The sequence below is a fragment of the Rhinopithecus bieti genome, unplaced genomic scaffold, assembly GCF_001698545.2.
Source record: "Rhinopithecus bieti isolate Rb0 unplaced genomic scaffold, ASM169854v2 scaffold_64463, whole genome shotgun sequence".
NCBI lineage: Eukaryota > Metazoa > Chordata > Mammalia > Primates > Cercopithecidae > Rhinopithecus > Rhinopithecus bieti.
In genome coordinates, this window is record NW_016824252.1 from 22,012 (window position 1) to 48,438 (window position 26,427).

The 26,427-nt window shown below is 38.3% G+C and overlaps 1 protein-coding gene and 1 pseudogene across 1 annotated transcript in view; both read right to left on the reverse strand.

The window, feature by feature from the left end:
* LOC108522145 (ankyrin repeat domain-containing protein 18A-like) overlaps positions 1–4,533 on the reverse strand; it is a 20,084-nt gene extending 15,551 nt beyond the window's left edge. The window contains exon 1 of the mRNA XM_017862211.1: positions 4,433–4,533. The gene's annotated coding sequence lies outside the window, so the exon portion shown is untranslated. The remainder of the gene's footprint in view (positions 1–4,432) is intronic.
* A 1,538-nt stretch (positions 4,534–6,071) lies between these two features.
* The window catches only part of LOC108522144 (ankyrin repeat domain-containing protein 20A2-like), a 40,459-nt pseudogene continuing 20,103 nt past the window's right edge, over positions 6,072–26,427 (reverse strand).

Here is a 26,427-nt window from a genome sequence, read left to right on the forward strand (position 1 = left end):
AGTTATATTTACATTTTAGTTTTTAAAGATGCTCTAGAAACACTTTCATTAATAGTTTAAGATATTCCAACTTTTCTTAAATTACGACTTACTAAGACAATTTTTAGAAAACTCTTATCTAGTTCCCATTACATTTTTGATCCTCATCTGTCTTCAGGTTGAGCTAAATACTGTCATTCTCTGTAAGTATTCACCCATAGGTTTCAGTTTTTCCCTTTCTCTTAACCATTTCTCTTTAAATAAAGTTTTTTTTTCTATAATAAACAAAAACACAACTTTTGTCTACTTTTTGCGGCTTTTCTATTATCCTGTTTCTCCCCTTCCATTGGACTCTATGACACATGGTCTCATCCAGAAATCTATTTTTCATCACTAATTGTTTTTAACACTGAAATATAATTTTAATAATTCCAATAAAAAAGTCCAAGGGTCATGAAGGACTTTATCCCGCTTTACTCAGCAGCAACCGTGAGCAGTGACCAAATGCTCCCTCTGCTCCTCTGACCCCACTTCATTTCTAAATGCAACAGCCTCTGTTGTTCGGCCCTGTTGTTGTTGTTGTTGTTGTTGTTTTTGAGATGGAGTCTCCCACTGTCACCCAGGCTGGAGTGCAGTGGCATGATCTCGGCTCAACACAACCTCTGCCTCCTGGGTTCAAGCAATTCTCCTGCCTCACCCTCCCAAGAAGATAGGATTACAGGTGTGTGCTACCATGCCTGGCAAATTTTTCATATCTTTAGTAGAGACAGGGTTTCACTATGTTGGCCAGACTGATCTTGAACTCCTAACCTCATGATCTGCCTGCCTTAGCCTCCCAAAGTGCTAGGATTACAGGACTGAGCCACCACGCCCAGCTACTATTCCACTTTTTAAATTCTCTCAGGACTCCTAAAATCTCAAAAGTTTGACCTAGATTCTCTAATCTACATTTCCAGCTCTGACCTTTTATCTTGAGGCCTCTTCCTTCCAGTACACGTATTATAGACAATATTCTCAACCACACACTCATACACTGCTACTTTGTGCAGACTACTTTTGCAGATAGTGAATCTTGTATATTCTATTCTTGTCTATTCTGTTGGTTCTTATTGATATTGCTTTGAGTATACTGTTATTTTCTAATCTCAAAGGGGGACAGTCTCACTGTTATGATATTGACCTTTTATGATATTGACTTTGTCGTTTTTTTCTTTCTTCTTTTTTGGACCAGTATACTTTGTCCCTTTTTTTCCCTTTTTTGAGATGGAGTCACACTGTGTCATCCAGGCTGGAGTGCAGTGGTGCCATCTCAGCTCACTGCAACTTCCACCTCCTGGGTTCAAGTGATTCTCCTGCCTTGGTATCCCAAGTAGCTGGGACTACAGGTGCACACCACCAAGCCTGGCTAATTTTTATATTTTCAGTAGAGACAGGGTTTCACCATGTTGGCCAGGCTGTTTTTGAACTTCTGACCTCAGGTAATCCACCCACCTCAGCCTCCCAAAATATGGGGATTACAGCGCCCAGCCCTTTTTTTCCATCAGATTATCACTTGTTTGCCTTTGCTTTCTTTTAAAGAGTTTCCTTTTCCATAGAGATATAGCATGATGAAAGTGTTGTTCTAAAGTTTCTTTCGGGGGACACTCAACTGTATCATTGGGAAGCTCCAGTCAAGTAGAGGTCTCCCTTCCTCCTAATCGAGATACTTCAGCTCAAAATGGTGTCCACCAAATGTCTTAATCCAGGTAGTCTCTTGCTTAGAAACTCATGAAATAAGAACCTTCTCAAGAAGTTAGAGGCTATTGATTGAGATGTTTTAATATTGCCCCTTATTATATGTTTTACTCCCAAGGCAGACAACAAAGTGGCTAATAACTCTGAGCCTGATGTCGAACTCACTTCTATGGGAATCTATACAAAACCTTTTATTTGTGAGACAGAGTCTCGCTCTGTTACCCAGGCTGGAGTGCACTGGTTTCATCATCGCTCACTGCAACCTCAATATTCCAAGCTCAAGTGACCCTCCTACCACAGCCTCCCAATGTAGCTGGGACTACAGGCATGCACCACCATGCCTCAGCTAAGTGTTTAAATTTTTTTTTAGAGACAGGGTCTCACTATATTGCTTTGGCTAGTCTCAAACTCCTGGGCTCAAGTGATCCTCCTGCTTCAGCCTTCCAAAATGCTAGGATTACTGGCATGAGTCACCTCCCCCAATCAGGTGTTTAACTGGGGACTAACACGAAGCACTTAGAAGAGTACGTGGAACATAGTGAGCTACAAAAATATTTGCTACTAGCACAATTATTTAAGTGTATCTCTTAACAAAATTGTGTATGCTAGGCAGGTGGCATGCCAATGGAAGTGGTCTCCTATAACTGCATGCAATCTTCTTCTCCCCACTGAGAGTTGCAGCAAATCGGGGCATATAATTTATAACTTACTTTTCTCTCTGTGTGACTCAGTAGGCAATGACTATGCATGTACTACAATGTAAGTAGCACCTCCTGGACTGAATAGTACATAACTGACATAACCAGCAGAGACAGGCTAAAGACACTGAGCCGAAAACCCTGGACGCTACTGCTAAATTGAAGTTCCTGAGTCAGTTCCCTCTGAGCAACTGTTGCTGTGGTGCTGCCTTCATAAGCACTCTGCTGAGCACTCAGATTGAGGGGCTGTGCTATCATTCATCAGACAAGCTGCAGCCAGAACTGTTCAGCTGACAAACTGGTGGCAGTCCAGAAAGACAGTTCTGACTGCATAGTGAAAAAAGGCCAATTTAGATTCTTTCTCATAGTCAGAAAAACATAAACATGTGATTGACCGATTCTCCTCTATTAGACTAATTGGTTTAGATTTGATAGTTAATTGCTAAAAATACATTTAGAATATAAACCTTACTGTGTCGAGGTGTCAAAAAAGAAATAATTGGTATGGTATAAAGTATTTAATTGTATGCTAAAAACTTCTAAGCTAAAATATTTTCAATTTATGCAAGGATAGGGGGCATACATATTATATATTATTCCCTGTTGAGCAAATTTATAATGAGAGAAAATTATCTTCCATTAAAAAAAAATGCCATGTAAAATTAAGGACTAAGTTCTTCTGCACAGACTAGACAACAACTGCTAACACATAAGGTCAACGAGAGTCAGAACGGTCAGAGAAAGCTTCAGGAAAACAAAAAAATTGTCTGCCAGGTCTGAATGAATGAGGCTAGATAAACAGAAACTAAGAAGGCAGAAAGGCTAGCATGAGCAAGACAAGTGCTGATATCTGCCCAATTAACTCTGAGGATAAAGTCCAATCAGCAGGGAAATAAAAACACATGTCCATATGGTATAGTAGCCTGTAAGTGAATGTTCGCAGCAGCATTTTTCATAATAGCTAAAAAGTGGAAACTAACCTAAAGGTCCATCAGCTGATGAATGAATGGAAAACAAGTATAGCCATGCAATACAATATCATTTAACTATAAGAAGAAATAAACTATCAATGTGTGCTAGAACATGCATGAATTCTGGAAACATTATGCTAAGTGAAAAAGCCAGTCACAAAGGACGACATATTGTAGAACTCTATGTATGTGAAATATGCAAAACAGGCAAACCTATGGAGATAAAAGTAGATGGCGGTTGCCTACAACAGGGGTAGGTGAAGGGACATGGAGGAAGGTTGCAGTCATGCCTAGGAGATGTGGGGTTGCTTTTCAGGGTGACAAAAATGCTGTGAATATACTAATAGATACTGAGTTGCACATTTTAAATGGTTGAACTGTCTGATATGTGAATTATATCTCAGTGAAACTGTTTTTAAAATCCAATGGCAGGATCAAGATAATTTTCTCAGCTCTCAATTTTTGATGTACATACTATATCAGATCTAAATATTTCTACATTTTTATAGTATATTTTAAATAAAAGATAAATAAAGAGAATGCCTAACTTTTCAAATAGTTTGTAAATTAACATAAAACATGTACATTTCAAAGAATAGTATAATGGCCTTTCTCTACAAGTTAACCTAGAATTTGTGAAATAGACACAAATCCTGTGTCCATTCACAAAAGTGAAGAAATAAGACAATCTTCTGGAACATTCCATTAAACATTCCCCTCTGATTTAATCTAGCCTGCCTCATCAGAGCAATACAAAAATTACTTGAAAATATGTTTAACAGGAAAAAAGTCAATTTTCTGTGAGGAAAGATTTATAATTCTTAATTTTTCCAAGGGTACATACTGTAAGAGAAAAGCTATGCAATGATTTTTCAAAATGGTAGAATGAAAGCCACAGTATAAAAAAAAGTACAGTATAAAGCTAGTAAAATGGAAATAATTAAAATGAAAATACAAAATCAAGCTTCTGCCAAAATTAGTATCCTAAAACATGTTATATAATTCAACCAGCTACAGAATAACTGTTGACATGTTAAATTCCATACATACTTGACTTTCCACTTGAAATAATTTTCTTTGAGGCCTGTGTCTTATCCAAATTAATGTGACAATGTGATGTACCTTCCAGTGGAGACTCTAACGTAGTTGATTTTTTAAGGGGATCAGCCATTTCTCATTGAAGTTGCCTCACAACCACCTGATAAAATATTTTTGTTACTGATTTTATAAATTGTCTTATTATGTTAATAATATTTAACTCTAATATACCTACTTTGAAAATTATCACCACACACATCAATTCACTTTCTTTTCATCACATGTACACACTTTTATTTATTACTGAATTCAGCGAGGGAGGCAGAATGTGTTACTTCCTGCCAAATTGGTATTCTCTTACTTAACACAACAGAGTCATCCCACCATTCAATCATCTTAGAAGCTCAACTCAACCTCAAAGTTCCTAACATATTCAATCACCTGTTCAAATCCTTCCAACAGATTCCTATCTCAGAATAAAAGTAAAATTCCAATGGCCTTTGAGGCCCCCGGTAAACAGGCCTCTACCTCCCTCTCTGACTTCAAGCTCCTACAACTCCCTCCTGTGCTCACTCCATTCCCACTGTACATAAGCCTGCCACCCCTCTTTAGTCTGAAAATAGGGATGTAATGCCTAACTCATAAATCACAGGCAGCTACAATATCTTTGTACTGGACAAAGTTATATTCAAATGATAGTCATTGAGTCTTGAAATAAAAATTATGAGCTAATTATTAATACAAATATTCAAAGTCAATTATAAATACCAGTGGGAAGACCAAATCAAATATGGTTTTGCTAAAATCTACCACATTTATCCTAAATTATAATTTTATAACAAGTAGGTGCCTTTAAAACATTATGTGGTCATAAAAATACGTAATTTGAGACTGACATTTTCAGATTTAAGTAAAATTAATATGAATAATAACAAAGCTATACCAACTAAAATACATAAAAAGCTACTTAAAGGAAGGTATTACAAGACACAGCAATACACTTCAGTTCATCTGGGGAATCTAGAATTAAGTGACGAAGCAAATCACTTAATTAAATTTTAATTTGAAAATACTTATTTCAGGTGTAAACATTTCCATTTATACCTTCATCATGGTCTTCACATGTGGCAACATAAAGACATTAAAATTACTGCGTCAGCAACACAGGCCTATCTACCTTAAAATATGACTCTGTGCCTAATAAAATTTCATAGGTGACACAATGTCTTTTCTCAAAGTAAATCATCTCTCAGCTCTACCTTTTATTTCCTGGAAGCAAGGTATGTTTCTAAGCTGATATAATAAACACATTTTTCCTTTTTTTAATTAGGCTTTGTTGAAATATAATTTACATACTATAGAATTTGTTTTAACATAAAGTTAAAAGATTTTTAGTAAATTTACTGACTTGTGCAGCCATCTCTACAACCCAACTTTCGAGCATTTCCATCACTGCACGATCCCTCATACCCATTAGCAGTCACTACCAGCTTTCAGCCCCACCCGTTGTAAACATTAATCTACTTTTTGTTCCTATACATTTATCTTTTCTGATGTTTCATGTAAATGGAATTATACAGTATGGTAAACACACTTTTTATCTATTGATTTTATATTCAACTGGGTTTGACATGTATCCAGAACCAAATGTTTAAATTATCTTTCCAGAAGTTTGAAAATATTTATCTTCCTTGACACTTACTACTCTTTGTTTTCTCTTTCTCATATTGAAAGACATTTTCTTTCAAATGATTACATTCATTCATTTGCTTATTTTTCTCTTGTAGCAGGAGGTCTTTCTTTCCACTCTCAATAGAGCCTCTATGGATATTAATCACTATCTCTTGATCACCCTCTTTCTGATGAACATCATCTAGTTGCTGTTCAAGCCACGGATTTTCACGTTGGAGTTGACATATCCTCTCTTCTACACAGTTCCACTTTCCAGTGGATTTACTCACTTTAGCTTCTGCATTTTGATACATCTCTTTCATTTCCTTTATGTGCTGCTGTGTTGGGCTTAGGTTGTTTTGTACAGTTTCTAAAGCCAATGACTTTTTTCTGAGAGTATCTCTTGTCTTACGGAACTTATCTTTTAAGGTAATTAATTTAATTTGCATTTTAGAAAGTTCAGTAAGAAACTCATTCTCATCTTCTACTTCAGAAATATCAGAAGTCATTTTTACTTGTAGAGAAACGTCTTGTGTTCTCTCTAAAGCAAGTCTTAGGTTTCTTTCTGTTTTCACACTTTCACTGTGTTTACTTATAGCAGCAGCCAGTCTAGCCTGATACGATTCAATTTCAGCTTCCAGTCTTGCCTTGCTTTCTTTTTCCTTCAACAGTTTGGAATTGAGTCCTGTATTCTCCGCCTTGAGATCATGAAGCTCTTGTTCATACTGGAATGTCGTTTTTGTTATTGTTTCCTCATTGAGTTTTACACTCTTTTCAAGGTAAGCATTTATTTCTTTAACAATTTTAATGTCCGTAAGACATTTATTTTCTTTTTCCAGGTTGTCACGTTTCATTGTACATATTTCCTGTCTGAGTATAGCAACACCTGTCTTTAAAATGCAATTTTCATCCATCAGATCTTTCATTTCTTCATGATTACGAAAATCCTAAATAAAACAAAAAAAAGTTTTAGCTAGTACTCAATAAAATAACGTATCATGATTATGATTACCTCTGAAGTGAATGAATAACCTGGACATTCATACACTAACAAGGTTACTGTAAGTGGATGTCCAACTGGAGAAAAAGTTGAAGCAAAACTGAACCTTATAGAGCATAAATTCCCAAAAGTTCAGAAATGTATTTAAAGTCAATGAATTTATAAAAGTAAACACACACACACACACACACACACACACACACACATGCACACCAGAGAATTTTTAAGAATATCAGAATTGGAAGAGCCTTTCCCTGAATTACCACAAACCCAAAAGCAAAATTAATGCATTAACAAATTTGACTAAATTAAAATATATCCAAAAAATTGCATTTACCCTTTGATATCTAACCCATTCACCACCCTATAGTAAGAACCTTAGTTCACATGGATTTGGACAGATAAAATTTCCCAAAGTTATTACAGTTCTGTTTCACTGACAATATTCTATTGCAATTTGACTCTTTTAACACTTTTAGAGTCAGTTGTAAGAATTACATTTACTAAATCATAAATCTAGACATTATACTAGTCACTCCTATATACATTCATTGATGAGCTCATCTAGTTACCACAATTTTGAAAAAGAAAGGTTAAAAATATAAGCAAGCTACAGGATTTTCCCCAGGACTTCTGACTCTACTTCTAGTTCTCCAACAGATCACAGTTACTTCTGCGATGTAAATATATCAATACAAAACTTTTATTTCAAAACACCAATAGTAAATAAGATAAAATGTATAGAACTCTTCTTAGACTATTATGAGATTATTTGTGATTGCAATAATTTCTGTTACTTCTTTATAATATTAGGTATAGTAACCAGTATGAAATAGGGGAAAGAAAAAGGAACAATTTTACTGGGAACAAAATTTTTATCAATACGTTATCACTAAGTGCATATTATGGTATATAATTGTTTTCAAAAGCTCTTTGTAATAAAATAATATTCTATGTGGATGTCAAGATTTATAATAAATATTAATAATTGTACCTGTAAGTGTCATCATTCATTTTTAAAAGTGAGATAACATTTCTGGTTTGTTTTAGACCTAAATAGTATATATTAAATCAAGTGGATATTATAAGTAAAATTGCTAAAATAAAGTTTAAAATACAGAGTTTTTACCAAAGAGTGATTTACCTGATTTGGAGTATTTCTTACTGTCTTTGGTTTCATCTCTAGTGATTGAACAGTCGGTTCAAGTTGTTTGCTTCACCTTCTTTCTTACTTCTTCTTTCTTACAACTTCTTTCTTCAACTTCTTTCCTTTCTAATTCTTCTCTATTTTTTTTTGTAAAGCATATTAACATTTGCTTTTTCTTCATTTTCTTGTTTTAAGGTGCATCTGCAGATAAAGACATTTATCTTAAAATTCATTTATCATAAAATTCATTTTGTTAAAAAGTAAAAAGTTCATCTTCTGATCTACCTCTTCATATGTTACTATCCTAACAAAATTTCTATGTTCTGGATTATTTTTCCTTTCTAGCTCTCAGATATTTAATTTCTCACTTCAGCATCTTCAAAAGAATGCATATACTTGAAAAGTAGTAAGGAAAGGATATTCCGCTAAAGTTTCTGTTACTAGTCACTCTAGTATATATTATAAAAAAGGATACTGGAGATTATTCAGTAAAGTTACAAGTTCAAAATTACCTTTTTAAATCACATAGTCATAATTACTCCCTAATTTAAAAAGATCATTTACAATTAACTAATTTTTTAAAGTTACTATTCATTGACAAGCATATAAGTTCACCAGAAATAAAGTTTAATCTTTATGAAATATTGCAGGTATCTCTCCACATGATTGACAGTGTAAGATGGCACCTTCAGATGTCTTTCACACAAACTATCCGCAGATTACTGTAATCCAAAACTAGGCTAAAGAGTCTAATATATCCATACTTTTTATATTTCTTTCTTAATACTTTCAATTCACCTTGCTATTACATATATTTTATATATTTATTGGCCTATTGTTCATTATGTGTAATATATAATTAATGCCCTTAATAAATGTGTATATGTTTACACAAGTTATGTTTTCCTGTGAAATCTAGTTCCAAAAGTGAAGTTGTCAAGTTCAAGGGATGTCAGGTTATTTGAAATTTTGATACATAGCACTAAGTTACCCTTCAGAAATAATTTACCTATTTCATATACCAACAGTGTGTGAGAATGCCTTTGTCCTCTCATTTGCCAACACTAGTAATTACTTTTTAAATATCAGCATGACTTTATAAAAAGTATCTTATTTTATGTTAATTTGCATTCTTCTGATTACCAGACAGGGCTAAATATCCCTGGTAAAAGTATAAAACTTGTTAATCATAAAGAATATTAGTCTAATTTTGAATTAGTTTATAGCACAATGACAATTATCTGCTGTTAAATACTGCAATAGGTGGCCAGGCACGGTGGCTCACTCCCGTAAACCCAGTATTTTGGGAGGCCGAGGTGGGCAGAACACCTGAGGTCAGGAGTTCGAGACCAGGCTGGCTAACATGGTGAAACCCCATGTCTACTAAAAATACAAACAATTAGCCGGGGCACGGTGGCACATGCCTGTAATCCCAGCTACTATGGAGGCTGAGGCAGGAGAATTGCTTGAAACCGGGAGGCAGAGTTTGCAGTGAGCCAAGATCACACCATTCCACTCCAGCTTGGGCAACAAGAGAGAAACTCCATCTCAAAAAAACAAAAACAAAAACCACCACTACAGGCTTACTTATCATGCTCTTCCTTCACCTCCTTGGGAAACTGCTGAGAATATGTTTTCCCAATCTTCCTTTGTTGGGTTAATCTGCCAGCAGCAGCAGCAGATGTGCAATCACATAGCCTTTCTGATAGTTGTATTTTTTCACTTTTGTTCGTATTATTTCCTTCTTTGACCTTTAATAAAATAATAAATAATAATTATTTTTTTCAGTAAAATAACTTTTCCCTGATTTTTTCACTTGATTCAGGTTGTCACCATTTTAATCATAAAAATATTTTGTGCTTAATTTAATTTTATCATTATACATTACTATTATAATTGTAATTTCATCATTGAAATTTTTGTAAAGTCTGCTCATTTCTGTTTGAGTGAATAGAAGAATTTTCCAAAATTTCAACAAGGGCTCTTCTCCACTTTGTGCTTTTATTCCCATCCACTGTTCGCTACCTGATATAAGTTTTTATGCTATCTGACTGGCAGAAACAGACAAATAAAAAGACACAGACATAACATATGTCTTCTGTCTTTATCACCTGGATTTTACATGAAATAGCTAGATTAAGAGGATGTGACATTGTAGGGCTTCGGGAACAGTAAAGAAGCTTAAAGAAGCTTTCCCTTTTCTGCACTAAGCTATTCTTTTCCCCAATGTCTTTCATCTCTCTTTTGTTTTTTCATTTGAATCCTGGGATATCAAAAAAGTAAAGGTGCTCTCTGAACTATGGGAACAAAAGTTTGCCACAACACAAAAAGCAGAGTGAAATTGCTGAGCTTCTAGTGCAGAATTCTGGAAAACAAGATGCTTCACAGATTTCACGTTCAATCACCACAAAAGTTTATAGGTGGAAAACATATGGTACAGTTACCTACCTTAGCCCCATTATCTACTGCTAATGGGAGTCAAAACAATCAAGACATATTCAATGTTTCATCCAAAGCTCCTAAGGTGGCATTCCCTAGCATTTCATGGCACCAAATAATATGATACAATGCCATATTCCTGAATTACATAAATTACCAGATAAATTTATCAAATTAGATATATTAAAAGTCTAAATGAAGCAAAGCAATTTAATGACTCAGAGGATGGAAAAAGGCCTCATCTGCTTTACTTTGAAAGAAGTAAATCTCCAGATTGTTGTCTATCTTTAGAACACAATCTACAGAACTCAACTTTCTACTAATGAGTCAAATGTTAAATTTTTGGTTGAGAAGTTATGCTTCTTATATGATAAAAATCATGCATGTCAAAACTTACCATATTTTATTAAACAACATAATATAAAGGTATGATTTAACAGAAATATTGGAGAGTGGTAATGTTTTAAAATATGTGGAAATACATATTTGTTTTCAAAAATATTTGAAATAACCATGATGGGACTGTAAGTTCAAACAGTTTGAGAGTTTGAGCTAAGCAGATAAACCTGCATGCATAAAAACACATTAAACAGACTCCTTTGGCTGGGAATATTCATTGCAACTCTCAAGGCTAGATGTGTTTTTGTGGCTCTTCTCAGTCATTGCTTCCCTCCCATTGTATTCTCATTCTATCATTAAATAATGTAGTTCATCTCTAAATGAATACAGAAAAAAAATAGTCTAGAATCTAGACCTTGTTTCTTCAGCAATTTCTTTCTTTATCTAGTTCAGAAGGTCACATGGTACACGGCTGAATTAGTTTCCCAGCCCATATGCCACTTGGAAGACTGAGAGTGAGACTTAGGTTGATTAATGAACAAACATTATGAGAACATTCTCCAGAACCGTTATTTAGATAGCAGAACTCATCTACTTTGACACATAATTACACATTTAGATAACCCCACTGTAACTGTACATATGAGATTTTCTTGAATAGAAAATTTGACTAAATCAAATAATTGATAAAGAGAAAAAAGAGAAGCAGCAAGTGAACCTCTGTGTTTTTGAAGTTGGACTTTCTCTTTCTCCAAAGTCAGGAACTCAACTTGTAACATGCCTGAAACCTTGGAATACCTTGCTGTAAGTCTTCTAGCTATACCTTTTATGTTCTCTCACTATGTGGTAGACAATAACTCACATTTTATAATTCAAGATTCACGCTTTTGTAGTTATTAGCACTGTGATTGTCATATAGTGGCTTCTGGAACAAACACTGTATTGGTTTTCTATTTTTATATGTACCTGTAACAGCAGATTTACTGTGGCTTTCTATCTGAATCATGCTTCATTTCTTTGGGGTGGGTAAACCACAAATCAAAAAGACTTTCAGGATCTCTAGACTGAGGCCAATGCCTAACGTCTCATTTCCAATTAGTGGTATTTGGCTTTATATTTTTTGCCATTTGCATGTTAAACTCTTAATCTCTTTCTTTCAATCATAATTACTGGGTTCCTTAATTTTTCAGTTTCTTTATCATTACAAACGTTTTCTTCATCTGTGTTAGAAACAAGCTATGTGTCCGGTTTGTTATCATTTCTTAGTCTGATCTATTTTCATTTCAATCAAGCTTAGAAGATAACTGGTAACTGTATTTCAGGGACCTGGAGTGTGAATGGAATGAAAAGACATTTGACATGGACTTCCTCTGTCAGGCACTGCCTGGAATGCCACAGAGTTACACCCTCCAGATGCATCTTCCTCCTCAAAATCAGGGACATGATTCATCAGATTAGAGGGCACTCCCTTTAAGTTCATCCCTCTTTACAGTTACTATGGAGGAGCTCTTCCTCAGGGCAAGCAGTAATTTGGGAGTTTTCAAAACTTTCACCAATATTCAGCTTAAACTTGTTTGTAATGAATTTTAAAGGAAGTCCTGAATATACAGATATATTCCCTTTATCACAATTCCTACCCAGTTCTGGTTCCTGAGAAATTTTTTTTTCCACAGGTGCACAAGTGGAAAACTAATTTGCTTGTTTTGTTTCTCAGATGTCTTTTCTGTCAGAGTGCATGTTTTAAAATTAGCTTTAATCAAGTATAAACAAAGAAATATCAGAAAATAATTTAAATTTAACTGTGAAACTTAATCTATGTGTTGCTACTCTTAAATTATGGGATTGTAACTAAAAAGTGAAAAATAATTTGCCTTGGCTTAACATAGGAGAAAAACATGAACCAGCAAGCTGAACTGTCAGTGTTTGTTTGGACTAAACTTATTATGTGTTAAATCTACCAGAAATGAATTCAAAGATGATACGTGGTATTATAAAAGCTTCCTCTCTTAAAAAGATGTTACGTCAGCATACTGGTGAGCCCCTACAGTGCATTTATATTTCTGAAGATTAGAAGATTAGAGACTAGGCAAACAAAAAATTATTAAGAGTCAAACTGAACACCAATCAGAAAGAGAAGCAAAATTTTAAGTTCTAATTCAAATGATAAACTATGATAGTGTTATGTATCTAGATAGATTTCTGCTTATATCCACTTCTAATATATTTTAAGTTCTGCTAGTGATAGCAGATGGATTTTTAAAATTTTAGTAATATTTACTATTTATTTATGCTGAAATTAAATTATTGTTTGTACCCTGACACCAACGGTCCCACTCTGCAAGGTATAATTCTCTTAACAGACAACTGGGTTGAATTTTATGACCCCATTCACTCCCTGAACACAAACACTGAAGTCAACTGGCAACCACAAAACAGAATAAATGTTTTAACTCGGCACTGGTGACCAGCAATATGAAACCGCAAAATTTGAACCACTAGCAATGATGACTCCTTTAACACTAGTTTAGCTCAGTGGCCATCATGGTTAAATTGTTCATAATTTCTATTCCTTAGTAATATGACTCAATATTTCATGTTACCTTCTGTATTAAGAGTAAGGTTATAAAAATAAAAGAGTAAGATAATACTGGAAATTTCTTGCCTCGATTCCAAAGGTAAAGACAGTTATGAGTTACCACAGATGGTAGGAATATCTTAAGTTTCGTAAGTGGTTAAATGTTTTAAAAATTAAATATAAAATTATGATCTATTGGATTCTAAAGGTATAGTCTAAATGGTCATGTCATTTGGACTACGCTTTGTTACTAAAGCAAAAAAAAAAAAACCCAATATTAAACAAGAAACTTAAATTTTTATATACCTGTGGTTGCTTCTTTTCACTTCTTTCATGCCTTTCTTGCTCTTCCTCTGAAGCCACTAGTAAGGCTTGTTCTGTTGACAAATTCATTGGTTTAGTTCAAATGAACTAAGAACAGTTAGATAAAGACTATAATCTTTATAAAAATAGAGAATAAAATTTCTTTGTATTTTATATTTTGAGAGTTTAAATGAAGCTTAATATTTACTGAAGTATTTACTTCTTTTAAGAAATACTTTCATTATCCAAAACTTCAACAAACCACTTGGGGAGACACTAGGTATCACCAGGTTCAAGTCGTACAAAACCAGGGTCACTCACAAATTGTCACCCATATAATAAAGAAAGCTGTTGCAAACAAAACAAATTTTGAAATACAGTCAAAATATACCAATGTAAACTTTACTATACTTCCCCCCCATACAACCCAAGTCAAAAAAAATCTTTTAACAACACACTGTGACCATTGAGTTGGCAGTTACTAATAATTTGCTCAAATATCCGCGTTGTTCTATACTCCTTAATTAGTGTGCACCCCCCCCAAAAAAAAATTTTTCTTTTACATACAAAACATGTGTTTCCCTACTATTCTGAAACATTTATGCCCTTCATCTTTTAAAAGTCAAATGGTAGGCTGGCCCCATACATAGGCTTACATCTGTAATCCCCCAGCACTTTGGCGTCCACAGCAGGGGAGAATTGCTCCAAGGCAAGAGTTTAAGGCAGCTGGGAAACCATAGATAAACTTTCACTCTACACAAAAAATTCAGGGTATGTGCCTGCAGTCCCAGCTACTCAAGAAGTTTAGGTGAGAAGATCCCTTGAGCCCAGGAGTTTGACGTTGCAGTGAGTCTCGATCACGCCATTGCACTCCACCCTGGGCGATAGAGTAAGAACTTGTCTCCAGTAACAGAAAAAGAAAAGAAAAAAAAAAAGGCTCAGAATGCTATGTGAAGTCTTCCTTGATTCTAGCTATCTTTCTCCATATACACAGGTTTCTGCTTCTTGGGGCTCCCTTAGTACTTTGTCAATTTTTCTAGTGTCACTTTACCACCTCAACTGCACATCATGTCTTTACATGTCGATCCCCTTTGTTGCTAGACTGTAGAAGACAATCTTCTGAATCATCTTTGTATAAACAGTCTTAACTTTGCCAAATAATTAGTTATTGAGTTCCTGTTAAGTGTTAGACACTGGGGTATAAGGAAGGAAAATAAAAGCTGTCAGGGATGGCTTTCCTAAAGATCATGCATGAGCTGAGTCTTAGAGGGTAAGGTTAGCCGGATTAAGTGAAGCAGAGGGCAGGAAAGGGTGAGCACATGCCAGGCAGCACCAAGAGACGGAGAGAAGCCTCCAAGAGCATATGTATTTCTCTGCAAAAGAGGAATGGTGAGAGGGGCATTACCAGCAGCTCAGTAATTCCAGAGAAAAAGGCAGATGGGGAAAGGGCTACAGATGGAGATTTGGGCAGAGGTCAGTTTCTTTTTCTTTTCTTTTTTTGAGACAAGGTCTTACTCTGTCTCCCAGACTGCAGTGTAGTGGCATGATCTCAGCTCACTGCAACCTGGCCTCCCAGGTTCAAGCAATTCTCCTGCCTCAGACTCCCAAAGAGCTGAGATTACCAGCGGGTGCCAGTACCACCTGCTAATTTTTGTATTTTTAGTAGAGATGGGGTTTCACCATGTTGGCCAGGCTGGTCTCGAACTCCTGACCTCAAATCATCCACCCGCCTCAGCCTCCCAAAGTGCTGGGATTACAGACATGAGCCACCGTGCCCAATCCAGAAGTCAGTTTCTGAAAGCCTTATATAAACCTTTAATATGCCTGGACATTAGGTATTCAGGAGTGGTTCACAGATCTATTTACATTAGAGATAATTAACTCGAAATACTGTGAAGAGCATAAAATTCTGAGGCATATAAATAAATGAACAAAGATAAAATATAAGGCAATGTTGCAAAGATGATGCAGGCCTGAGGAGATGTTTTTAGAAATATTTAGAATATAAGTATCAGTGGCCATTATAAGAATGAATTTTTATTGAATGANGTACATCCAAATACCAACCATAGACCCCAACCTTAACGACGTCCCTTAACAGCAGGAAGTAGCCAGACAGACCACGCCGCCCCTTATCACTATTATCAATAAAAGGTTGGACTGTTTGGACAAACGTAGGCAAGATGGCGCAGTTCCGGGTTCTTCACTGTCAACTTTCCTGCGCCCGGGAAAGACACGGGTCGACTGCGCAGGTGCAACCCGACCTCCGACGGAGAGAAACCGGAACCCGCCTAGCCACGCCTACCGAACCGCCCCCGACCCGCCTATGTCCCGCCCACTGCCCTCCCACTCCCGGGCCCAGGACATAAAAGCCGCTCCCGGCGAGAGCGCCGGAGCGAACTTCCTCGGCCCCTCCTCCTGCGCGGGACCCGGGAACCTCGCCTGAGAGCGCCGGAGCGAACTTCCTCGGCGCCTACTCATACGCGTGACCCAGGAACCTCATCCGAGAACGTCGGAGCGAACTTCCTTGACCCCTCCTCGTATGCGGGACCCAGGAACCTCATCCGAGAATACCTGAGCGAACTTCCTCGGCCCCTCCTCGTGCGTGGGACTCAGGAACCTCGCCGGAGAATGCCGGAGCGAACTTCCTTGGCCCCTCCTCGTACATGGGACCTGGGAACCTCTTCTGAGAACGCCGGAGCGAACTTCCTCAGCCCCTCCTCGTGCGCGGGACCCAGGAACTTCGCCCGAGAACGCCGGAGTGACTTCGTCGGCCTCCACCGCCGGAGACCGGTGAACCTCGCCCCTCCCTCACATTGGTTTGTAAATAAAGTTTTTTTTTTTGCCTTGCCTACTTGCCTTTTCTCTGGCATTTGCTCTGGGGGTCGCATTGAAGCAAATCAGCTTTCTTCTTTGACCATAAAGTCATTCTGAGGGTACACATCAGTTACAGCTGTCGGGTGCCTCTGCCATACAGAGGGGTCCCTCTGGTCCTAGGAACCTGGTCTGGACACAATTTTTTGTACGATTACTCCCCCACCCCTTTCCTCATGCTCGCCCAATCCACCTTCTGAGAATGGACCTTAATACTGGAAATGGAGTCCCCAGCATAGTGAAAATCAATACATTCTAGAAACTGACAAGGCCTACAGTCTTTTTCCCAAATGTTCATGCTTTTTTAATTTTCTTTCTTTAAAATTTTACTTGTATATTCCTTTAGTGAAATGCTTACATGCTTAAATTAGGATATAGTTCACTGTTTATGAGGCAGCTTTAGGCCACATTTAACAAAAGTAAAAAGTAGGATGCAAAAGTTTATACAGTATGTAAAAATCAGTAATTCAGGACGGGCTTAGTGGCTCACACCTGGAATCCCAGCACGTTGGGAGGTGGAGGCCGGAGGATGACTTGAGCCCAGGAGTTTGTGACCAGCCTGGACAACATAATGAGACCACTGTCTCTACAAAAATTACAAAAAAACCAAAAAAAATTAGCCAGGCGGGGTGGCACACACCTATAATCCCAGGTACATTAGAGGCTGAGGCAGGAGCACTGATGAAGCCTGGGAAGCAGAGGTTGCAGTGAGCCAAGATTGTGCCACTGTACTCCAGCCCAGGTGACAGAGTGAGACCCCATCTCAAAAAAAAAAAAAAAAAAAAAAAAAAAGGAAAAGAAGAGAAAAAAAATAAGACTATAGGGAGCCAGAGAAGATGCCTTCCTTTCTCTCTCTCTCTCTTTTTTTTTTTTTTGAATCTCACCCTGTCACCCAGGCTGAAGTGCAATGGTCTGATCTCGGCTCACTACACCCTCCACCTACCTGGTTCAAGTGATTCCCCTGCCTCAGCCTCCTGAGTAGCTGGGATTACAGGTGCTCACCACCACACCCAGCTAAGTTTTGTATTTTTATCAAAGACAGGGTTTCACTATGTTAACCAGGCTGGCCTTGAACTCCTCACCTCAGGTGATTCGCTGACCTCGGCCTCCCGAAGTCCTGGGATTACAGACGTGAGCCACCATGCCTGGCCAATTCAAACATTTCTTCCGTTTATATTTGGTAAGAAAGCAAAGCTGTATCTAAAACCTTGGGGTCAGCAGAAGGGGTGTTAAGTTTTTGCCTGTGAGTGTGATTCCCTCCAGGCCCCTCAGGAAGAAATTTGGAACAAAGAACGCCAGTGAGAGTTCAGTCCTCGGTTCACCCTTATCTGAGGTCGAAGGGAAAGCTGTCACCATTTTTCATCCAGTGGAGATCTGTGCTTCTGAAAAACAACTTAGGGATATTTGCCAAGATGTTATCTTTACTTTCTATAGGGGATCAAATATCTTGTGGCTCTAACCGACTTGGGTGGCTATTGTTTTGCGCTATTACTACCTTTTTCTTTTTTTTCTTTTTTCTTTTTTTTTTTTTGAGACGGAGTCTCGCTCTGTCTCCCGGGCTGGAGAGCAGTGGCCCAATCCAAGCCCACTGCACTGTCCACCTCCCGGGGTCAAGCAATCCTCCTGTCTCAGCCTCCTCAGTAGCTGGGATAACAGGCATCCATTATCACATCCAGCTAATTTTTGTATTTTCAGTACACATGGGAGTTCACCATGTTAGCCAGGCTGATCTTGAACTCCTGACCTCAGTTGATCTATCTGTCTTGACCTCCCAAAGCGCTGGGATTACAGGTGTGAGCCACTGCACCCAGCCAATTACTACCTTCTTCTTATCAAGTTGCTAATTTACTTCTCAGGAATAGCCAGGTGCCTGGAATTTCCCTTGAAGGCTAATGTGGTTTGGATATGTACCCTCCAGATCTCATGATGAGATGTGATTTCCAGCCAGGTGCAGTGGCTCACACCTGTAATCCCACCACCTCCTCCTCCTCCTCCAATTCCTCCTCCTCCAACTCCTCCTCCTCCTCCTCCAACTCCTCCTCCTCCAACTCCTCCTCCTCCTCTGTTTCTTTATCCTCCTCCTCCCCCTCCTCCATTTCTTTTTCCTCCTCCATTTCTTTTTCCTCCTCCTTTTCTTTCTCTTCCTCCATTTCTTTTTCCTCCTTCTCCTCCATTTCTTTTTCCTCCTCCTCCTCACAGGCATGAGCCACTACACAAGGCCTGGCTGTTTGTTTCTTTCTCCTCCTCCTCCATTTCTTTTTCCTCCTCCTCCTCCTCTTCCTCCTCCTCCTCCTCCTCACAGTCACCAGCCACCACGACTGGCCTGGCTGTTTCCTTTTCCTCCTTTCCTCCTCTTGCTCCTCCTCCCCCTCCCAAATTGTGGGGATTACATGCCTGAGCCAACACACCTAGCTATTTCTTCTTTTTCTTCCACTTCCTCCTACTCCTTCTTCACTTAATCTTTTTTTTTTCTTTTTTTTTTTGATGTGGAGTCTCCCTCTGTTGCCCAGGCTGGAGTGCAGTGGTGCGATCTCAGCTCACTGCAACCTCCACCTCCTGGGTTCAAGCCTCCCAAGTATCTGGGATTACCAGCATCCACCACCATGCCCAGTCAATTTTTGTACTTTTAGTAGAGGCGGGGTTTCACCATGTTGGCTAGGCTGGTCTCAAACTCCTGACCTCCTGATCTGTCCAACTCCGCCTCCCATAGTGCTGGGATTAGAGGCATGAGCCACTGCGCCCAGACCCTCTGTTTTTTTGTTGTTGTTTTTCCCTTGAAATGGAGTTTCACTCTTGTTGCCAAGGCTGGAGTGCAATGGCATGATCTTCCCTCACTGCAACCTCCACCTCCCAGGTTCAAGCGATTCTCATGCCTTAGCCCCCCGAGTAGCTGGGATTACAGGCACTTGCCACCAGGCTTGGCTAGTTTTTATATTTTTAGAAGAGACAAGGTTTCTCCATGCTGGCCATGCTGGTCTTGAACTCCTGATCTCAGGTGATCCGCCCTCCTTGGCCTCCCAAAGTGCTGGGATTACAGCTGTCAGACACTGCACTGGGCCTACAGCTCATTTCTTACCACTTAAATCTTTGCGCCTCTCCACAAAACTGCCATCATGGATGTCCCCACAAACCATTCATCCCGGGTGCCACGCAGAGAAGAGCTTCTTGTTCTCCTTTTCCCTTTACCTCTTCCCTCTCACCTCATCTTGTTCATTCATTCATCCCTTTTCCATTCTCACTTTTAAGCGTTAACCTTTCAAAAACCTCTCTTCCCCTATAAGTAACGTATTGTAACTCCCGCCATCACCATATCCTTCTCCATCCCACCAAACTGTCTGAATTTATGGTAACTCCATAAACTAACAAGAAAAGGGAAACATTCATTGCAAACTTTGCAGCCCCTGTGACCCAACGTGACAGCACAGATCTTCTGGTCTTTGAAGACCCTTTTTTTTTTTTTTAAGACAGGTATCACTCTGTCACCCAGGTTCAGGTGCCCAGGGCCCAGGACATAAAAGCCGCTCCTGGCGGGTGCACGGTGCAAACTTCCTCGGCCCCTCCTTGTACGCGGGACCCAGGAACCTCCTCCGAGAACGCCGGAGCGAACTTCCTCGGCCCCTCCTCCTACGCGGGACCCAGGAACCTCGTCTGAGAACGCCGGAGCGAACTTCCTTGGCCCCTCCTCGTGCGCGGGACCCAGGAACCTCGTCCAAGAACGCCGGTGTGAACTTCCTTGGCCCCTCCTCGTACGCGGGACCCAGGAACCTCGTCCGAGAACGCCGGAGCGACTTCGTCGGCCTCCACCGCCGGAGACCGGTGAACCTCGCCCCTCCCTCACATTGGCTTGTAAATAAAGNTTCCCATGACCGCATGGGCTACTGTAGCACCTACGTTTCTCCTATCTCCTCGTTTGGCCTTGAATTAGAGCTCCTTGATCCACTCATGCAAGGCAGTCCATAAAACACACCAAGCAAACCGTGTAGAATAAGCTTCCAATATCAAAACATTTATCAAAAAAGAAGACATTGAATTACCACAGACTTGCTGGATATGAATACACTTCCATATTGCAAAATTAGTGCAATATTTATTGAAAATGACAATTTTGGTATTCACAGAATGAATTTTACAATATTACTGCTTCTAAAATTAGCTAAGTTTGGTATATCATCTTACACTGTAAAGGACTTTTATGAAACACCTATCATATCAAAGAACTGACTGTTTCAAAAAAAAATTAGCCAACGCATCTATATGCAACTTAATCACAACTTATTCACTCATGTCAATGAGACTTCTCTCTCTGAGACCTGACAGTTATGAAGTGAGATGAGCTGCTGTGGTTTACTCCAATTCTAGCACTCCCTTCTGCCTCCAGTACTCCCCACAGCAATAACCTCTTTTGTGAGACTGGGTATATGCTGAAGCAACTGGAAGTGCATTGTCTCAAGTTTACTTAGCTTTAACTCCCAAGACCCCAGCAAATGTCTTTCTTTCCTCCGTCCTTGTCCTTTCACAATCCCTCTTTCTTTGAAAAGTGATTTTAGATCTGTCGTCCTGATGCTTCCCTTCCTAACTGCTTTTTATGGATAATTGTGACCACTGTTTTCATCTGTATTCAGCAACAGTATAAACCTGTAATCTCTCTTTTCATCTCATTCTCCTTCCCCTATGGCTAGAATTATGCTCAGAAATAAAAGGAAATTAATGCTTTCCCTTGATTCTGTTATTTTAAAATTGCTGTCCAATGGTTCTTTTCCAGATTTCTCTAAAGGAAGGCTATTCCCTTGCTATTCAGAGATATGTCCAAGGACCAGCACCAACATCACCTGAGTATTCATGAGAAAGGCAGAATCGATCAGAATGTGCATTTTGCAGAAGCTCCTCAACTAATTCATGAAAATTTGAATGCCCTGTTCTATACTGATATGCTTCCATATTTGTTTACCCTAGTTGCCCTTTTTGGCCTAGCCTCCATTTCTTCCCTATTATGTCCCTGAATTTAATACTACATTATAAGCCATAGTGTTCCTAATGAACTTTTAATCAGGCAATACCTTCTCTAATTAATTTCTTCTCCATAAATCACTCTTCTTTTCAATTATGTTAACTTGACCTATATGATACTATCCCATGAGGTTACAACATTTTCTGTAAAACTAAATTATAGCCATACATGGCTGACCACTTTTGGTGATGCTCATCTATGGTAGATAAAACACAGGTCTGTGTAGTAAAGTACCTCAATCCTTCATGCCTTCCCAGTAGTGAGGATGACAGCAAGAGTAGGAAAATGTTACTCTAATTCTCTGACACATTTTGGTACTGGAAGCTCACTTTATCTTCTTTCCTATTTCTAACACCATGTTCTTCCCTCTTCTACAGAACGATTTGAGTTTACTACCCTCCATTACATACACCCACATATTTTTTTTTATTTATTCCATGTACACTCTGCCCTCCTCATTCTTTCTCTTTTATTCATTTCCATTCCCTCTTTCCTGACTTGCCTCAGGTCTTAGAGTGTCTTAAAATGGAACTCATAACTCAGCTCCTTTAGTGGTACTCCCAATAGAATCAACTGCTGACCCTTGGTTAGAGACACAACTTATCACCATTTTACTTCTCCTTTACTTATTATACAGTTAACGGGACATTTTCTTTAGCTATTTGACTATATTAGTGCTTATATTTTAAAAGAAACATTCCATCAAATCACTTTTTAAATAAAATACGAATCTCACCTTCTCCTTTTCCATTGAGTATTCTGTTTCCTTTTTCATGGGAAAGTCCGGGTAAAGGCTCTGACACTTTCTCGAGGACACAATGCTAAGGTAATATCAAGAAAAAGTTTCCATTTTAAAAATTATAATATGTTGCATCAAGAGTTTCTTATCATTCTCTTTTTATGAAACTGGGTCTCACTCTGTCAAACCAGGGGTAGAATGCAGTGACATGATTATGGCTCACTACAGTTTCAACTTCCTGACTTCAAGCAATCTTCCCACCTCAACTTCCCGAACAGCTAGAACTACAGCTGCATACCATCATGTCAGGCTAACGTTTCTATTGTTATTTTTGTAGCGACAAAGCCTCATTATATTGCCCAGGCTGGTCTCAAACTCCTAGGCTCAAGGAAACCTTCTACTTCTGCCTCCCAAAGTGTTGAGATAACCAGTGTGCACCACCACACCCAGCCCTAATCAATTCCTTTAAATAAACCTCAATATTGCCCAGGCATGGTGGCTCACACCTGTAATCCCAGCCCTTTGCAAGGCCAAGGTGGGTGGACTGCTTGAGTTCAGGAGTTTGAGACCAGCCTGGGCAACATAATGAGAACACATCTCTACACAGAAATACAAAAAGGAGTCAGGCTTTATGGTGTGTGCTTGTATCCCAGTTGCTTGGGAGGTTGATGTGGGCGGATCACTTGAACTTTAGAGGCAGAGACTGTAGTGAGCCAAGATCATGCCACTACACTTGTTCTGTTCTGGGAAAGAGAACAAGACCCTGACTCCACAAAAATTTTGACTTAAAATATGAGAATGAAGGGAGATACAAACAAAAAACAAGCCTAATTGGTCAATGAAATATGAGCTTAAGCCAAGAAAGAAAATAAACAACATGAAGTACAATAAAGTAAATGGAGAAACAGACCTATAACAAAGCCTTTTGGTCTTTCATATCCCTAATAATACTAATTAATATTTATGCTACAATTAGTTTTTTGTAAGTACTTCTGTGATAGAGTTTATTACTCTAAGACATTCAATTACTTAAATATGGTCAGCTACCACTACCTGAAAGAACATTATTATAACAAAGAGAGAAACCTGGAACTTTCAACTTTCCACCTAGAAAAATAATTGGTCACCAGAGTTCTAAAGAGTCATGTATGGCTTGAAAAGGTAAATTTCATAGAACATGAGTTGGGGCTAATAAAAAGCACAAGAAATGTTAATCTAAAATCACAATGTTAAGATTCCAGTTCAATGATACTTGAAAATACACTGTAATCCTCATTGTTACTGATGACCTATTTCTAATTTATTTCCTTTTTATGTATGGCATAATTTCTCAACATAACACATCAAAACTTACACATCCTTAAATATTAAAAAATAATGCAAATGTAAGCAATATTTTAAAAGTTTAATCGTTAGATACATGAGGTATATTATATTACTTATAACCTTCCATTATATAAAAATTCATTTGTCTATTCAGATTAAGCAACTATTAAGGCTGAATGTCTCATGCCAGTAACCCCAGCACTTTGAGAGACTGAGGCAGACAGAACACTTGAGCCCAACAGTTAAAGATCAGCCTGGGCAACAAGGCAAAACCCTGTCTCTACAAAAACTACAAAAATCAGCTGAGCATGGTGACACAGGTCTATAGTCCTAACTACTTGGATGGCTGAGGTGTGAGGATCACCTAAGCCCAGGAAATGGAGATTGGAGTGAGCCAAGATCTTACCACCGCACTCCAGCCTGGGTTACAGAGTGAATCCCCATCTTAAAAAACAACAATTAAAATGCTTCTTACATGGAAGACTGTATTCTACGTACTCCAGGATACATGCAAATATGTTTACTGACCTCCAGTAGCTCATGGTATTCAGGAGTTTCCAATGATTACTTAAACAACTAAATATAAAAACTTCTGAAACTCGAAATTTCAGAATGTGATATAAGGACTTTGAGTGGTCATTTTATTTCATTTTTTAAGATGTAGTCTTGCTATGTCACCCTGGATGGAGTGCAATGGTGTAATCTTGGCTTGCTACAACCTCTGCCTCCCGGGTTCAAGCGATTCTCCCTCCTCGGCCTCCTGAGCAGCTGAGAATACAGGCATTCGCCATCATGCCCAGCTAAGTTTTGTGTGTGTGTGTTTTTTTTTTTGAGACAAGCTTTCACCATGTTGGCCAGACTGATCTCGAACTCCTGACATCAGGTGGTCCCCCACCTTGGTCTCCCAAAGTGCTGGGATTACAGGTGTGTGCCACTGCTCCTGGCCAAGTAAATATTTTAAATAAACTACAATGACAAAATTATGATGTTAAAAGTCTTACCATATTGGTATAACAAGTCTCTGCTTCTAGAACTGTTTATTTGCAGCAAAATACATATTATTCGATTAGATGAAGTGTTTTATATAAACTCTTCATGGACAACTTACAAAACACAGAAAAATCCCTTTGTGATACAAATTTTGAGAGCATAAATTTAAATTTTTACATTTCCACAATTTATATTTTTAAGACAGATAGTCTTGTTATGTTGCCCAGGCTTTTCTCAAACTCCTGGGCTCAAGCAATCTTCCTGCCTCAAACTTCCAAGTAGCAGGGACCACAAGTCTATACCACCACACTCAGTGATTTTTTCTGCAATTTTTAATACTATTTTAGTCTCATTACAGAACCAATAATATAAGTAGAGAAACAATCTCTCCTAAAACCTATATGATACCAAAATTGTCAGTTTCCAAGAAAAAAAAGCTCTTGCTATGTGCTCAACAATTTTACAACTAAAACGTCCTGGGGGAGTCCATGATTACTGCAAAATAATTTGATCCACTGAAGATTTATACAGGCATAAATATTATGAAAGTCACTCTCATGTGATTTAAAAGTCAAAGTGTTAGTATTTATCCAAATAAACCTTAATCACATTTCATGTTTCCTCTATTGGAGAAAGCATTTCCTAATGTGATTTTCCTGTCACTACTTACTTTCCAGTTCATTTTTTTCAGCTCACACCCTGTCACAGGACTTATCAATCTTTGTTAGTTACCAAAGTTAAACAAATGCTTTGAATCAACTAGCCACGTGTATGTTTTTCTCTGACCAACTTTCCATTACCACCATAAAACTATGATAGGTATACCACTGCTAAGTTTTAAAAGTAAATACTATGCAAAACTAGATTCAGAGTGAGAAAATTAATTTTACAAGAGACCACTTTACCTTAGTAGCAACACTTAAGTCTTCATCATCTGATGCAGGCAATGAATCCACACACAGATCATGGAAAATGCTTGAGAGCAAAAATGTACAATGAAAATGAGCAAGCTGATTTCTTTACAATTTTTTAAACTGCCAGTTTATATCCAGCTTCCCCTTCAAAAAAGGAAAAGATAACCTGGGGAAAGGTCAGTGATCTACATATTAAATAATGATTTTTGATATAATTAAAATATGTCCTCTGTAGTAAAAGATTTTAGTTACCTATTTCTGCCTCCACCTGTCTAAATCTATAAAATATTCAATGAAAACTGACTTTGAGCTCTATAACAAACAGTGACAGTCAATATGTTGGCAGAGCCTGACAATAATTTACCCTCACAAATTATCTCTCCTGAAGCTGAACTTAAAATTCAATTAATGGATGACATACATTTTGTTACCTAATCTGGAAGAAAACCGATGACCTAAAACAAGGTAGAGCGATCCACTGTCTCTTGTCCATGATCTACCTCTGGTTAAAAGACTCATCTGCATCACTTCAAAATGGCAGTCTTGAGTCCTCAGCAAGGAAACCACTTAGAGATTTTTTTTTTTTTTGAGACGGAGTCTCGCTCTGTCACCCAGGCTGGAGTGCTGTGGCCGGATCTCAGCTCACTGCAAGCTCCGCCTCCCGGGTTCACGCCATTCTCCT